This window comes from Aethalodelphis obliquidens, unplaced genomic scaffold (genome assembly GCF_003676395.1).
Source record: "Aethalodelphis obliquidens isolate GAN/ISIS:26980383/991018 unplaced genomic scaffold, ASM367639v1 scaffold16, whole genome shotgun sequence".
Lineage (NCBI taxonomy): Eukaryota > Metazoa > Chordata > Mammalia > Artiodactyla > Delphinidae > Aethalodelphis > Aethalodelphis obliquidens.
This window is the reverse complement of record NW_020837960.1, coordinates 28486532-28501750: the sequence shown is the minus strand read 5'-3', so window position 1 is coordinate 28501750 and position 15219 is coordinate 28486532. Positions and strand designations below refer to the sequence as shown.

The window sequence follows — 15219 nt, the reverse complement described above, 5'->3', positions numbered from 1 at the left end:
ACTCACCAGAGAAATTTCTATAGGATGTATGTCAGGATGAAGAAAACTCATCCCAGAAAGAAGGTCAGAGATCCAAAATAGCAAAGAAAATGATGAATACATGGGTAAATCTAAACAATCACTGGCTGTGTTAAATAACAGTAATAATAACTTAATTATGGGGTTAAGAAATAATATAGAATCAAAATGCTAGTAAAAAATGGCATATAAGTAGGAAGGAGATAATAGAAATAAGGCATTCAAACATCTGTACTTTGCTCAAGAGGGTAAAACACTAACTTAAGACATTAAATTACACATTTGATTAGTCATACACTTTACTTAATTACACATACACATATGTATATTAAAAAGTCTAGGACATCCTGTAAAATATAAAAAAACCAAAGGTATAAGTGCTAAATAAATAAAGGGAAAAAACAGATTAAGAGAAAACAGGTAAGACAAAAATAAAACATGAAACTTAATCCAAAAAAGAATTCAAGGAGATAAAAAAAGAATATAGAAAAAGTAGAACAGAATTCATAAAATATGTTAGAAATGGAATCCAAATATATTAAAATAAGAATAAGGGTAAGTGGACCAAATTTTTTATCAGATTGGATAAAAAGCAAGATCTTGCTACATGTTGTTTATGAGAGAGACATAAAACAAATAAGTTCATAAACGAGTTGAAAGTAAAAAGATAGAAAGACATTTAATAAATACTGACCAAAAGAAAACTTGTGTGAATATATTATCGGATAAGTAAAAAATACCTTAAGGTAAAAAGCAATACTAGAGATAGAGGTTCATTACCTATTGAGGAAGGTCCAATTCATTAGGGAGATGGAAACAATTCTACACTTGCATACTTCTAATAGCATAGCTTCAAAAAATATCTAGCAAAAAATGACAAAACAAGAAAAAGAAACGGACAAATACACCATTACTGAGGTAGAATTTAACAAGTCTTTGTCAGAAGTTGACAAGATAAAAATATCAGTAAGAATATGAATGATTTGACCATCACGAGAAACAAACCAGGTCTAATGAACATATGCAGATGCCTGTACCCAGTAACTAGAGAATACACTTCCGTTCACAGGAACAATTATAAAAACTGACAATATACTAGCACACAGAGAAAATCTCAACGAATGTCAAAGAATCACTATCTCATAGACCACGGTCTCTGACCATTACACAATTAATAACAAAAACAAAAACACTTGGAAATTTAAAAGCACAAATCTAAATTGTTCATGGGACAAAAGAAAAAGCAAAGGGAAATTAGAAAATACTTAGAACCGACAATAATGATTATATAGGAAAGCTTGTGAGATACAGCTCAAGTGGTAGATGGAGGAGGTGAATAGCTTTATAATACTTACATTAATAAAAAAGTTGAAATTACAAAAAGAAACCCCCAAATCTAAATAGAATTGAATAAAGGAAATAATTAAAAATAAGAGCAAAAATTAACAAAACAGAAAACACATTCAATAGAAAGGATCAACAAAGCAAAATGTTGGCTCATTGACAAAATTTTAATAAAACTGACAAACCTTTAGCAAATTAATGAAGAAAGAGAAAAAGCAGGTAAAATTTTAAGAATGGAAAAGGAAGTCAAAAATATAACAGAAATTACCCAGATGAAACATTACAAGCAATTTAGCAATAAATCTTAAAACTTAAGTAAAATGGAGAAATTCCTGGTAACATAAATTTACAAAACTGACTTAAGAAGAAATTTTAAATCTGAAATTTAAAATATAAGGGCTGATACTTAGCTTATATGCAACTGTATGATCATACAGTTTGCTTAGGGCCAGGGTCATTTCTGATTGATTAGTGCAACCATCCTAATTGGTTAAGTAATTTGATTACCACCTAGCCTATAATCATTCATAAAATTTTATCAGTAGTTAAAATTTGTCCCGCAGAGAAAATTTTTCCCACACCAGGGCCAGGCAGTTTTATAGGCAGACGTACCAAGATTCGAGGAATGGATAATTCCAATCTTAAACTCTTTCAGAGAATATAAAAGGAGGAACATCTCCTAACTAATTTTATGAGTCTAGTATAACATTATACAAAAACAGACAAGAAAAAAGTTACAGTCCAACTTCATTCTTGATCATGGATGCAAAAATCTTAAACAAAACATTAGCAACTATATATATAAGAAAATAATGATCAGTTGGGTTTATTTCGAGGATGGAAAATTGTTGCACCATTAGAGAATTTATTAATGTAATTTACCATATTAACAGATTAAAAGAGGAGAACAACAAGGTCATTTCAAAAGAGGTTAAAAAAAGCATTCAAAAAAATTTTACAAGGCATTTATAATAGAAACAAATGGAAAACTCATAGCTAAAAAGGAATAGAACATCCTTAGCCTACCTAACAAAGGATATCTGCAAAAACATCTCCAGCAAATATAATACTCCACAGTAAAAACGTTAAAAGCATTTCCTTTAAAAATAAGGACTAAGACAAGGAGATAAGCTATTACCATTCCTGACAACTTTGTGCTGGAGTTCTAGTCACTGCAGAGCATCAAGAAAAATAACAAAGGGGTATAAGGACTGGAAAGGAAGAAACCAAATTAGCATTATTTACAAGTTAAATGACTGCCTATGTAGAAAACTCAAAGAATCTTATTTCTTATAAGAAATAAGAAAATTTATCAAGGTTGCTAGATATAGGGTCAAAGGCAAAAGTTAATTGCATTTCTTTGCATTTCTATATACCAGCAAAATAGCTGCAAATTTTAACTTTAAAAGGATACCATTTACAATAGCACAAAAAATAAGATATCTAGGAATAAATCCAACACAAATATTTAAGAAACTTCATGTTGAATGCTATAAAATCTTATGGAAATATATGTAAAAACACCTAAGTAAATGAAGAATATACTGTATGAATGGAGAAGTTCCATCTTTTCCATTAAAGTTGTCAATCTTCCCCAAACTCTAAAGATTCAATAAAAATCCAAATAACCTCTTTAACTAACTCAACTTTAAATGAAAGAGCAAAGTGCCAAAGATAGACAAGTTACTTCTAAAGAAGGAAGTAGAAAGTCTTGTCCTATCATAGATCAAGACATATCATAAAGCTATCGTTGGGACTTCCCTAGTGGTGCAGCGGTTAGGAATCCGCCTGCCAATGCAGGGGACATGGGTTCGATCCCTGGTCCAGGAAGATCCCACATGCCGTGGAGCAACTGAGCCCATGCGCCACAACTATTGAGCCTGCGCTCTAGAGCCCAAGAGCCACAACTACTGAGCCTGGGCACCACACCTACTGAAGCCCGCACGCCTAGGGCCCGTGCTCCGCAACAAGAGAAGCCACCACAATGAGAAGCCCGCGCACCGCAACAAAGAGTAGCCCCCACTCACCGCAACTAGAGAAAGCCTGTGTGCAGCAACGAAGACCCAACGCAGCCAAAAATAAATAAATAAATAAAATTAATTAATTAATTTTAAAAAAAGCTATAGTTATTAAGACAATACAGAACTTGCAGAGGTAGACAAACTAACAAATAGAACAGAAAAGAGAACCCAGAAACCCAGAAACAGATATTTGGCAAAGCTAGCATTGCAGATGAGTGGAGAAAATGATGGATTTCTCAATATGAAAAGAGCTGGGATAATACATAAGGGGAAAATAAAAGAAATTAGATCCTTATCTCATCCAATATGTGTTATGTATATTTCTGTATGTGTATACAATTACAGTTACATTAGGGACATGTAAAAAAAATGTGAAAGGTAACTCTGAAAATTTCTGAAGGAAAATATTGATAAGTTTAATTATATTTAAGAATGTTTATCAAAAACCTACAGCTGACCTACAGATCAATAAAAAAAGACAAACTAATAGACAAATGAACAGAAGATGTGAACAGGCATTTCATAGGAAAGAAAACATGAACTGGCCAATAATGTGAAAATACACTCAATTTCAAAAGTAGATATGAAAATGAAAATTATAACCACAATGAGATATAATTTTGTACCCAACAGACTGAGAAAAATGCAAAAGTTGATTAAGACCAACTCCTGGCAAGAATGTGGAGAAACAGAAAGTTTATTAGCTGGAATGTAAATTACGTCAACCAGTTTGGTTAACATTTTGGTATTATCTAGTAGCTGTAAGTCTACAATGTAGCAATTCAGCTCCTGGTAGAGAAACTCTTGCACCAACAGACTTGTACAAAAAAATTATATTACCACTATTTATATTAGCAAAAAGTGGAAATAATAGTGGAAATAATCCAATGAACCAGTAGAACAGAGTTTTTAAAATGGTGTGTTTATACAATGAAATATTATACAATAATAAAAATGAATCAACTGTATATCAACATGGATGTATTCCAAAAACAATGCTGAGTAAAAACTGGAAGTCTCGGATGAATGATGAATATACCTTATGATTTTGTTATTACAAGGGTTAAAAACAGGCAAAACAAAATAATACATTTAAGTTACAGAGAAATTGAGTGCAACTATAAATATAAGGGGATAATTTAAAACTTCTTTTTCATACATCAGGACCAGATAGTTCAAAGTTTTAAAAATTATTCTAAACCATAGAAAAAGACCTGAAAGCTACACATTTGACTGCATAAAGCCAGCAAAATCTTAATCTGATTTTTTAAAAAACAGTACAATGAAAGAAAATATAGAATGACCTCACTTAAGATTACTAGTGCAAAAATTCTGAATAAAATCTTAGGAAATAGAGTATTTTGGAATAACAAAAGAAAAATGTATTACAACCAAGTAGGGTTATTCCAGGGATACAGGGCTGGTTCAATATTAAGAAATCTGTCAACATAATTCATTGTACCAGCAAATTAATGGAGAAAATGCTTATATAAATAGATGATTAAAAGCCATCTGAAAAAGGTGAGCAGTCATTCCAAATATAAACTCTACCTAAAATCTTATTAGAAGATGTACTACTAGCATAGGCTAGCTTATCTTACAAAGTGCCCCAAACCTCAGTGGCTTCACATAATAAATTATTTCTCATCACATCATAATCCAGTGTGGGTCAGCAATGCAGCTCTCCTACAGACAGTTATTCAGAGACCCAGGATATTTCCATCAGTGGCTCTGCCATCTTCGAGGACCTCAGAATTCTCCACCAAGTCCTTTGCATCTGAATGGCAGAGAAGGGAAGACAGAGTGGAGAACCACATGGCAGGCTGAGGTAAGATGGGAAGTGTGGTAAATCTTTTCCACCCACATTCTTTTGACCAAAATTCAGTTAGACGGACCTGAATCATAATACGCACTATCACCATTATTTACACCATTATTTACTCGTTTTGGAGGTTGTAACAAGTGCAGTAAGGAAAGGAAACAACATAAATTTGAAAAAGAGATTAAATTATCTTTTGCTGATAACCTATTTAGAGACTGCAAGATAATGCTTTTAAAAAGAGCATACTACATTAGAATGGGTATCGTCAGAAAATCTACAAACAACAAATGCTGGAGAGGGTGTGGAGAAAAGGGAGCCTTCTTGCACTGTTGGTGGGAATGTGAATTGATACAGCTACTATGGAGAACAGCATGGAGGTTCCTTAAAAAACTAAAAATAGAATTACCATATGACCCAGCAATCCCACTACTGGGCATACACCCAGAGAAAACCATAATTCAAGAAGACACATGCACCCCAATGTTCATTGCAGCACTATTTACAGTAGCCAGGTCATGGAAACAACCTAAATGCCCATCAACAGATGAATGGATAAAGAAGATGTGGTACATATATACAATGGAATATTACTCAGCCATAAAAAGGAACGAAATTGGGTCATTTGCAGAGACATGGATGGACCTAGAGACTGTCATACAGAGTGAAGTAAGTCAGAAAGAGAAAAACAAATATCATATATTAACGCATATATGTGGAATCTAGAAAAATGGTACAGTTGAACCGGTTTGCAAGGCAGAAATAGAGACACAGATGTAGAGAACAAACATATGGACACCAAGAGGGGAAGGCGGTGGGTGGTGGGGTGGGGGTGGTGGGATGCATTGGGAGATTGGGATTGACATGTACACACCAATATGTATAAAATAGTTAAGATATCTGCTGTATAAAAAAATAAAATTATTAAAAAGTTTTTTTAAAAAGAGCATCCTACAAAAAATTTTTAAAAAAGAAAAAAAAAGGGACTTCCCTGGCAGTCCAGTGGGTAAGACTCCACCCCATCTCCAATGCAGGGGTTGTGGGTTCGATTTGTGATTGATCTCACATGCCACGGGGCACGGCCAAACAAACAAAGAAAAAAAGCATACTAGAATTAATAAGATAATTCAGTAATGTGGCTGGACACAGGATAAATAAAACAGAGACACATACATATACAAATTAGTACCTGCATGCATAGAAATATACTACAAAGAGTACAGAAGCTCTCTTAATTCACTTCTCTTTAAATGACCCTTGGGACTTATGAGGCTCTCAGTTTCATCTGTAAAACCTACAGATTATTAGCTACAGCAAGATAAATGTTCTCACCTTGTGAAATAACCATTTATTCCACTTTCACCAGTTGACTGTACACTTACTAATATCCAGTTGTGCTTGCTCCTAAACATTTTTACGACTGTTGTACTATTATTATAAATAAGTAATTTAAAGAAATATTACTGAATCCAATAAATAATGTGAAAAGAATGAATTGTTTTTATGAAAACTAAGTTGTCTGCTTTAGAAAGATTAAACAAAGTTACAAAAAATGCTGTTGGTTTGGGTGTGACAATTATAAAAGATTAAGGGGAAGTTGTAAGATTCTGTATTTCTATTTTTCTACAAGTATTTTAAAGTTCTTGATCCACGGTAGAGAAATCCAAACTGGAAACTGTACAGGATGCATTATGAATGTGGTTTATGCCATATTATGGCATCCAAATCACTGGACCAATCCTTAAAGAACTTTGTCCTACATAACAATATGGATCAATGAATACACACACACACACACACACACACACGTTTTTTGTTAAAATATGTAAAATAGGTATGTTGTATTAGTCAGGATAGGCTAGGCTATGTTGCAGTAAAACAAACAAACCAAAAAACAAATAAAATCCCTTAAATCTCAGAACTTAAAATCATAAGCTCTTCACCTGGGTGACATGCAAGGCAACTGTCTTCTATACGATGGCCCAGCATTCTAGCTACATTGGTCTTTTGGTACTTCCGCATCAACACATACTTCCACAACCAATATGGCAGGGAAGATAACGTGGGGAATCATGCTCCAACTCCTCAGTGCTTCCATGCAAAGTGAAACACATCAGTTCCACTCATATTTTCACTGGCCAGGATTAGTCAGATGGCTGTGTATAATTTTAAGAGACAAGAAAGTATAATCTTACAAACTTGGAAGGAGACAGGGACTGGATATTGTTGAACAGTGATATCTATTACCTAAGTTTCATTTTCTAGGATTTCTCAATCTTGCCAATGTAAAAACAAAACACTGTGATAGATTGTATTACTGATCAAAACATTTGCTGCCCTTCATGTTGGAATATTACTTATCTCCATCCCACTGACGTCAGGCTTGGTATTGTGACTTGAAGGGCCCTTCCCCGTGGGAGGATTATGCATCCTTGACACTTCAGTGTCAGATACGGGCTTGTGCTTTGCTCTGGCTTAAGAACGTAAGGGGGGGGGAGGGGTGTGACATGGGGCACTTCTTTGTAGAAGCTTTATGAGCCAGAAGACGCTGTACCTTGATTCCTTTCTCTCTACGCCAAGGCTGCAATGTGCCTGACAGCAGTTACTCCATTAGCCTGGGTCCCAGGGTGAAGATGATGTGAAGGAGATGCTGCCAGCTTGTGGTGGGCACGTAGCGTGAGCAGAAAATTATTTGTTGTTCTATACTACCAAGAGTTCAGCTTGCCACGGCGGCATAATTGACCCTAAGCTGCATAACAGACACACTATTCTTACTGCATCAGTAAGAATGCTTATAGGAATAGCCAGAGAGAAGTGAAAATGAAAAAAACATATATTCCATTTCTAACAGTGATCAAAGTACAGAATACTTAAGGCTAAATTTGACAAGACAGGTTTAAGACATATGATAAAATTTACAAAATGTTATTGAAGGATACAAAACATGTTAATTTCCCCAAAATTACTGTATAAATCTAATGTAATTCTAATCATAATCCCGATGGGTTTCTTTTTATTTGATGAAAGCATTTTAAAGTTCATGTGGAATAATAAAATTGACCTACAATGTTACTGCCAGGATTAAATGAGCTGAAATATGTAAAGTGCTTAGGACAGTATTTGGCACAGATATGCCCAATGAATGTTACCTAATTTGGTTATTTGGAAAAATAATTAGATCATTAGAATGGAGAGTCTCAAAATGTATCTTAGTACAAGCAAGATTTTAACATAGCCTCTAAAGGAAAATAAAATCAGACTCCTACCTTAATCCATATTCAAAAATAAATTCCATATGAATTAAAAGCAAAATGTGAAAAACTATTGTAGAATAAAATTTGAGAATAACTATACACTAGGAGTCAGGGAAACATTTTCAACTGACACAGTAAGCCAGAGAGTTGTAAAGGAAAAGAGACATTTATTTAAAATGTTTAGGTCAAAGATACCATAAACAAAAGAAAAATATTACAACAGATTGTGGGAAATATTTCTAATGCATAAGACAAAGGTTAATATCTATAGTATATAACAAGCACCTACAAATTTATAGGAAGAAGAAAAACTCGGTAGAAAAATGAGCAAAGACTGTGTGAACAAGCATTTCCAGAAAAGCAAATCTAAATGATAAACAAACATGAAAAGTTGCTTAATCTTACTAGTAATCAGGAAGATACAAACTCAAGTGACAATGCGCCATCACTTCTAACCCATCAGATCAATTTTGTTGGCAGAAATACGAATTTATACATTCTGAATCACTGTTTTCTTTTAGAAAATGTCTCAAAACAACCCTTTAACAAATACAGTGGCAAAGGAATTACTTTGTATTCCAAGTAATCACACACAAACCACAGCATTTTGCAATTTCAGATTCTCAGGGGATATATTTTGAAAAGACTGATTCCTGTTGCTCTTTGTATTTCCCACACTGTATGTCTCTCTCAGCTCCAAACAAAGAATTCTGCTACGACTTGTGGCCACTGGACAGTGTCTTTTGACTTCATTACCACTCTGAGCCAGGACCCCAAGGAAGCCCCAGCAACACACCCCTGAACGCCCAACCCATGCAAGTTCCGGCTGTCTGTACCTGACTCCCCGCCTAGTTTCTCACAGCCCCTGGCGGTGCTACGGTCAAGGCAACCTTGATATAGGAAATAAATTAGACCCATGTTAATCGTGCCCTGAGGCTAATTCCACCCAGTCCCCATCAGACCTTTGAAACACCAGCCATCATTTACTGAGCTTACAGTACTCTGGAGATGGCATGGAGAGCGAAATCAGGGAGCAGGTGAGCATGGAGGGGGGCAGGCAAGCTGAAAGGCTATTACAATGTTCCTAAAGAAAGATGAAAACTTCAAAAGGATGTATCAGCTCCCAAAAGATGGTGAATGGGGTTTGCAGGCTAAAAAGCTTTGAAAAAGACAAGGAGAGGCACATGTGCAAACAAGTGCAACAATGTGTTACAGATGCAGTGAAACAAGTATGTATATGTGATGGGGCACAAAGAGTCCCCTCTCCCAGGAAGGGGGAGGGCGCTGGGGCAGAGCACGTCAGGCAAAATGTCACAGAGGAAGTGATGCTGAGCTGAGACAGTGCAATAGAGCATTCCAGAAAGAGGGGAAAACAGGAATAAAAGTGCAGGGGCATGAAAGCAGTGACATTTTCAGAGAATTGCAAGTAATTTAATATGACTAGCGTAAAGGATTTAAGAATAAGGTTGGGGGCTTCCCTGGTGGCTCAGTGGTTGAGAGTCCGCCTGCCGATGCAGGTGAACACGGGTTCGTGCCCCGGTCTGGGAAGATCCCACATGCCGCGGAGCGGCTGGGCCCGTGAGCCATGGCTGCTGGGCCTGTGCATCCGGAGCCTGTGCTCCGCAGCGGGAGAAGCCACAACAGTGAGAGGCCTGCGTACCGCCAAAAAAAAAAAAAAAACACAACTCCATAAAAAAAAAAAAAAAAAAAAAAAAAAAAAAAAAAAGAATAAGGTTGGCAGTCAGATCACTGAAGGCCTGTTTGCCATTGGACAGAGTCTGGAATTAATCCTGAAGGGCAGGAACCAGGAGCAAGTGAAGGGCTTTAGGGAGGGAAGCCACAGATTTGAATTTTAGGGGACAAAGCATCCTTGGCAGCAGTAGAGAAGATGTTTTGGAATAAAGCAAGGAGTTCTTGTGGCTCAGGTGTCGGGTAATTACTTCCGTTAACTATGATACCCTATTTCTCAGGAGATTTCACTGAGATATTTTAGAAGGAATACTTTCCTTTCTCGCTGATGTAAAGATACCTAAGTAGAATGATAAACAAGGTCTTTTTTTTCCCATCTAAACTCCATTGTGTAAACTTAGTTGTACACTCTAATTTAATAAATGGAGTGAGGCTGAATGGCCTTTGGCATCCATCCCAGACACTAAAACAGTGAGAAAACAACAAAACGTGGAACATAATATCTATCCATAAATACAATTGTATGGTTAGGGCTGTGGAGCATTTTAAGAGTCATGATTTCCCTGGCCAAGTACCAAAAAAACATACCTTCAAAAATCAGAACAGCCATTTGGCATCCAACCATGCTGACAGGATGAAAAATGTTGAGTAAATAGCCTACGTGTAATTCACCACTCTTGAAGAAGTAAAGGAAGGGTGTTTTCTAAGGCTTCAGAATGACATATTTTACTAAGTAATAACATGGTCATGAAAAAAGCCAAGAGAAAACTTCCCAGCTCACTTAGAAAATGGAGTCACTCAATTTTCTTCAAAATGATAAATAGATATATTCTGTCATATAAAAGAATGTCTCAGATCTGGTACACTCACAGTGGTTATCTCTGCTCTCCATTCCCTTCTTTTTGCCTTTTGTTGTTTTCTAATTTTCTGCAGTGAGCATGCATTGCTTCTAGAAAGAAAAACAGTGAAATAAACCAATCACACAATCAGAGTGACTTAGGCTGTCTTTTTCAGCTTTCTGATTCCAAATAAGATTAATGTAAATTGCTTCTGAGATAACCTTCTAGTGTGCTTTGAATATAGACAAATTTTCTCTCAAGTCTTTGTCTTCAAGGAATACATTTCTGAATTTTCAAAAATACAAAAACTTCCCCTCTCAATTATTCATGCCAGTGGAGGGGAACACTGACACTAGTATTCGAAAACAGCGTCCAAGTAGAAAACAACAAGCATATGGCTATAATATACTAGGCTTTGTAAGGCACTGTACAATGTTTCTGGCAGATATGCCTTCTGAATTAAATTTTTAGTTAATATTAAAATGATTCTATGCTCCTACATGTGGGCTGGCAAATGAAGGGTGAAAGAAACAGGTCTAGAATTTAAAATTCATTGCATATAATCTACAAGATGCATGCTCCACAGGCAAATGAATAAAGACCCTCTATGCTGAAAATACAAACCGCTTCCTAAAAACACAGACCTGAAACAGGGCTATGAAAGCATGGAAAAATGGAACGCTAACCTCAGCTGTGTCTGATGCAACGCAGATGTAAAACAAAACTCCTGGATTCAAGAGTCAACTTTAGTAAGTACTACCCAAACCCAGCTTTTCATAATCAGAGGACACTCTTTTAAAAGCAGCTCCAACTGAAATCATAGTCAGCAAAGTACTTCAGAAGAAATATGAAACATCTCCTAGGGTTAAAGAGAAGCGTCTGTCAAATAAACTCGATGTAATGTATTCCTCCATCTCTTAACACTTATAAAGGGACTTGCAAAGAAAAATGTGTAAATAGGATTTATCTTAAATGAAGCATATTGAACCTTTCCCAACACTGTAAGAATTCAGATAGTTTAAAGAGGATCTGGATGTACTCTTTATAATTTGTAGATTCTTTTCAGGTCCTCTGAAACACAGTAACTTGCTTCCTAGTCGAGATTTGTACTCTATTGCCAAACCTTGTAGGGGAGCAATTTCTGAAATTTACACTTAATACAACATTCTAAGTTTTAGGTAACTTGAAGAGAATATGTCTTACAAACGTTCCACACCAACTGAATTACTTTCCCTCCCATATCTCTCAGACAATGGGGCCCTCATTCTTCTACCCTGAACGCGGAGGGAAAACCATCACCACCGACCCTTGCCGCCAGCCCCTCTCCAAATCCCCCCATTCTGATTTCAAAGCTCTACAGAATCCATCTGGCTGAGAAGAAGTGGCCACAGAGGCTGGGAGGGAGAGAGGCCAAGTGGGCCTGGCCAGAATTGGTAGCTGGCGGGGGAGAGGAAGGCTGGGCACATCACACACACACACACTCCTGATGTTAGAGGTTGTCAGAACTGTAGACTTTGCGGTGGGATGCCAGTTTTTGTTGAGTCTAGCCCTGGGGGAAAGGGCATAACTGTAACCAGACAAGGATTTAGGGCCTTGGCTTACAGTCCTGAGCTTTCAGGTTGGGCTCCAGGCCCAGGAAGGTGCTTCTGGAAACTTCTCCAAATAAGTTATCTTGGATCACCCATATCTACTTCCAGCCTATTTCCCAACCATATTAGTCAGTCTCACCTATTAGGCACAAGTATCCATTCATCCATTTCTCCCCCACTTTTCATTGAATAAACATTTATTGAGTGCTTTCTATGTGCAAGGTACAGATACGATAATGTGTAAGACATCGCCCCTGACTGTAGGAGCTTGTGGGAGAGAAACAGATAGATGTGGCCACGGATCAACACAACTGAGTGCTAGAGGTTATGGTAAAGGGCACATAGGTTGCATGAGGGCAAAAAGGAGAGAATTAACTTCTCTGCCCCATGTACTCCTCTGCTACTGTTACCTGCTCGGGCCCCGAACCCCCTGAACTCACTCGTCTTCCCTTCACAAACCCCTGCCACTGTGTCCCCTGGAACATGCAACCAAACTTCCCGGTATTTTTTACTTTGCTACAAGATCTTTGCACGTCTCAGCCCTGGCTAAAACCTAGCTTTCTCAAAAATGATGCCACTTTCCTCAAACGCTTGTCCAGTGGTATCTGCTCTTTCTCCCACTTTCGCTGACTCACGGGGCAAGAAAATGTCGACGCGACCTCTTGCTGCCGACAGTTACTGCTGATTCTTAACATTATCACTCAACTACCTCTTCTCGAAGTGCAGCACCTGCTCTGCTCCACCCTTTCTCTTCTTTTGGAGGGAAGAGGATTCAACCAAAGTCATGGGGATTTTTCAACTCGGCACGCTTTTACATCTCCTAATAACCAGCTCAGCTCGTTTGGCTGGACTCATTCGCATGCTTCTCAACCATGGTTCATCACTGGCCTGCAGTCTAGATGGGAGTTTTTTCTACAATCAACAACACACTTTCCACAAGTATTTCTGCCAGAGAGGCCTAAGAGTAAAGTCAAGAAAGACAACAAAAAGTAAAGTAAAATGGGGTACTTGTTCTCATACAAGGCACATAACAAGGCTTCTTATTTAAAATGTGGGTATAGTAGGACCTACATCATACAGTAATTGAGGATTAACTGAAATGACATACGTAAAGAACTAAGAACAGGGCCTGACACATAACAGATGTTAACTATTATTATTGTATCCTCCAAACTATATAACATACACAAAGCTTAAGCAATGATATCAAACCATTCTAGAATCCAATCTAATCTAATTCTTCACATTACTTTAGCACACTCAACACTGTCTCGTATTAACTGATGCTATAGCGATGTGTGAGCTGCTCAAAACGAGGTGATCTTTCTCCTTGCTCTTGCCTTCACATTGGTCACCAAAGGCCCATTTTTAAGACTTCATGATTTTTTTAAGCTATTTTAAAACCACTTTCTAACCTCTCTTTGGAACTGCTTTCAACCCCTCAGCACTTTCTTCCCCTTTGGATTCTAAGACAGCAGTTTGCTTTTCCTTCTGCCTCTCTGACCATTTCTGTTTTGTCTCCGTGGCAGGCTCCCCTCCCTCTGGCTGCCCCTTGCAGTCTATGTTTCTCAGGGTCATCCCTCCTTTTTGCTGCTTCTCAAAGTCTTTCCAAGATGCTGTGCCACCTTCATTTATACCTTTATCGTCTCTGCCTTGAACTACTGCAATGCTCTAGGTGGTATTCTGGTGTCTGGTTTCTCCTGATTGCATATATCCCTCATTGCTGCCACCACAATAATTTTTTTTTTTAATGTCAAGTGTTTATGACAAGGCCTCCATCATCCCCTGTTCCCTGTAAGAAAAAGCCCCAAACCTCAGCACACCATCCAAGGGCCCTTCACATCAGCTCTGACCAGTCCCTCCAGTCTCATATCATCTTGGTCCACCTACTCACCCAGAACTCCAGCCACATGGAAACAGTCTTCAAACATGCCCTTCTTCAAATCCTCACCTTTCCACGTTTCTTCTTCAAGTGCCGTCTTTCCCTGTTCCCAACCTGATCCAGCTCCTTTCTCTATTAAGCATTGACCACAGCGCATTTTAAATACCTGTTTATGCGTCTATTGCCCCAGGAAAACAAAAGCATCTCAAGTACAGGGAAATGGCTTTTTCTTCTCTTTAGCTCCAGAATCTAGTATCAAGCCAATGCTCAACAAATATTTAATGACTGGGCTTCCCTGGTGGCGCAGTGGTTGAGAGTCTGCCTGCCGATGAAGGGGACACGGGTTCGTGCCCCCGTCCGGGAAGATCTCACATGCCGCAGAGCGGCTGGGCCCGTGAGCCATGGCCGCTGAGCCTGCGCGTCCGGAGCCTGTGCTCCACAACGGGAGAGGCCACAACAGTGAGAGGACCGTGTACCAAAAAAAAAAAAAAAAAAAAAAAAAATTAATGACTGAACTGTGAGCAATCAACAAACATTAAAAAAAACTTTTTTTTTTTTTTTTTTTTTTTTTAAGGGTTCAACAATGCATGATTTTTATTCTCTCGCTCTGAGAGCTTGTATCAAAAAAATATATATTAAACCAAGGAAAATAACTGAAGATTTATGGGCCTCTTGTGCTTTAAAAAGAAAAAAAAAGGTAGCCACTAATTCGCTCAGATAGAGTACGCTTAGTGGTCCTGTATTTTGAAGATTTTAAGAATGTT

The 15219-nt window shown here is 37.5% G+C and overlaps 1 long non-coding RNA gene across 1 annotated transcript in view; it reads right to left on the bottom strand.

Moving 5' to 3' along the window:
- The window catches only part of LOC113625734 (uncharacterized), a 43287-nt gene extending 28471 nt beyond the window's left edge, over positions 1–14816 (bottom strand). The window contains exons 1-4 of the long non-coding RNA XR_003434829.1: positions 14468–14816; positions 13283–14365; positions 799–881; positions 7–17 (exon numbers count right to left, since the gene is read on the bottom strand). This is a non-coding gene — a long non-coding RNA (uncharacterized LOC113625734). The remainder of the gene's footprint in view (positions 1–6; positions 18–798; positions 882–13282; positions 14366–14467) is intronic.
- Positions 14817–15219: the final 403 nt, after the last annotated feature.